Source organism: Austrofundulus limnaeus, unplaced genomic scaffold (assembly GCF_001266775.1).
Source record: "Austrofundulus limnaeus strain Quisiro unplaced genomic scaffold, Austrofundulus_limnaeus-1.0 Scaffold227, whole genome shotgun sequence".
NCBI classification, from domain to species: domain Eukaryota; kingdom Metazoa; phylum Chordata; class Actinopteri; order Cyprinodontiformes; family Rivulidae; genus Austrofundulus; species Austrofundulus limnaeus.
Genome location: NW_013952629.1, coordinates 756,056 through 758,257, shown reverse-complemented (window position 1 = coordinate 758,257; position 2,202 = coordinate 756,056).

Below are 2,202 nucleotides of genomic sequence, written 5' to 3'. Positions count from 1 at the left end.
CACACACACACACACACACACACACACACACACACACACACACACACACACACACACACACACACTCAGTGACTGTCAGAAACCAGCTCCTGTTCTTATCAACGTTTCCTTACCATTAAAACCAACGTTTCCTTGCAATAAAACTCAGCWGATCATCCCACGGAGTACCTTCATTCTTGGACCACGTATTTCTGTCTTTGTTGAATAAATATTGCCATAACATCTCTATTTGGATAAAATGTTCACACTACAATACTGTAGACTTATCAATATTTTAGACATTTTGAAGCATGGGTTCAGTGGACATGTTATGAACAATTAATATATTTCCTGTTGCAGATAGCTTTTTCGAACAACCTCAGATATGGAGATTATTTTGACTGGATTGTTGAGCTAAGAGCTAGCCCGAACCGTTCTTTTATAGGATTTTGGTGTCGACATTTTAAGCACCTCCAGCCACTTACAAAATTTATAGGAAAGAGGAGCGGAGATTGTGATAACAACTACTGAACCTGTAACATCTCTACCCACTTCTTCTATCCAGGCTGGCACGATTTATTTTTTATGTGTCTTYCTCTGGCATTATAAAATAATTTTGGTCACTCCCTGCCATATGTGAAATTTACAGAGAGGAAAATAAAACAACGTACAGAYGGAAATATCTTTTCAATCTCTGCAAACTCAAAGATCAGTACAGTGCCTCAAAAGTGTCCYGAGGCACCACGTCACCTGCTGAAAGAAGACGTTGGAAAACCAAACGGGACGTTCAAAMCACGCCCCTACTAGATAAAAGCCTGGCCCAATTGCAGTGGTGGGTACAGTTGAAAACACTAAAGCACTTATAGGGGAACTAATTTCCTGATTAGTGYTATAGGGCTTTTGCTGATTTTAAAATTTATTAGTGTAACATTTATAGGCTAAATTTAGAAGCACCTAACTGAGGTCTATAAATGTTATTGATCAACGTTAATGTTAACTGCTGACGGTGAAAGCTGTTGCACATTTTGTTCATTTGTGTGTCACTTATCCACTAGGTGACAATGTATGAATATGGCTGAGGAATGTCAATGATGTCTTAAGAGAGCAACATGGCAACATGTGACTTGTTGTCTGTTGAAGAATGTTCAAGGGTTTATTGGGTTATTTTAGTGCTTTAGAATTAGCTTTTGCTAAAAATTTCAGTGCGTTAGTGCTTTAGAATTAAGGGACCTAAATGTTTGAGTTGGTGTTTTTAGGGCTACTGGAACTAATTTTTAGATTAGTACTGCACACCACTGCCCAAATGCAGCCAACACCAAAGTGAATAAATGTCACCTTGAACACCTCAAAGCTATTGTGATTTTTTCACATTGCTTACATAGAATTATGTGGTTATTTGAAAGCAGTAGCAGCAAACTACACATCTTGTGCAACATGATGCTCCTCTGGCAGGAGAATAATACTATATATGAAGGAATRATGGTGTAATGCAACATTAATGGCAGTGTAAATCAGTTGCGTCCAGTTCTGGTGTTCTAGGTCCACTACCCCAGATGTTTCAGATGTTTCTCTGCTTCAGCACACCTGATTTGAATGTGTGGTGGCACGATTTACCAAGAATGCAGAAACACGTTGGAATAAATGCACAGAAAGTCTGCGTGTATGGTCGTCAAATGATTTAATCTGAGCAACAACAGAGCAGAAGTCAATCAGAGAAGTCTGTCAAGTTGTGGCTGGCTCGTCAGCGCAGAGCAGCTGATAATATAACATCCTGTGACATGCTTACAACCAATCACAGTTCGCCAACTGTGAACCATCTAACCAATGACTGGGCTGTCAGCCCGGAAACACCTTATCAAAATAAAAGAGGTCATGCATTGCTGGAGTCTTGAAGTCTGGGCCGATAGAGTAAACCAGCCTAAATTAGTTATCATGAGATATGATTACTGGACAGAGTCAAGGTAGAACAGATATACATAATTAATCCATAACAAATGTGTTGGTGAGCAATCTTCTGCATCTCTTGAGAGATCATTCAGCCATTAAAGCAGGTGTGTTACCATACACACTGAGTCCTAAGTGTCACTCCTGAATAATAATATTTTACAAAGCAAGAACCCTTATATGTGTTATTTTTATTTCTTACCTCACAAATGTGTGTGTGTGTGTGTGTGTGTGTGTGTGTGTGTGTGTGTGTGTGTGTGTGTGTGTGTGTGTGTGTGT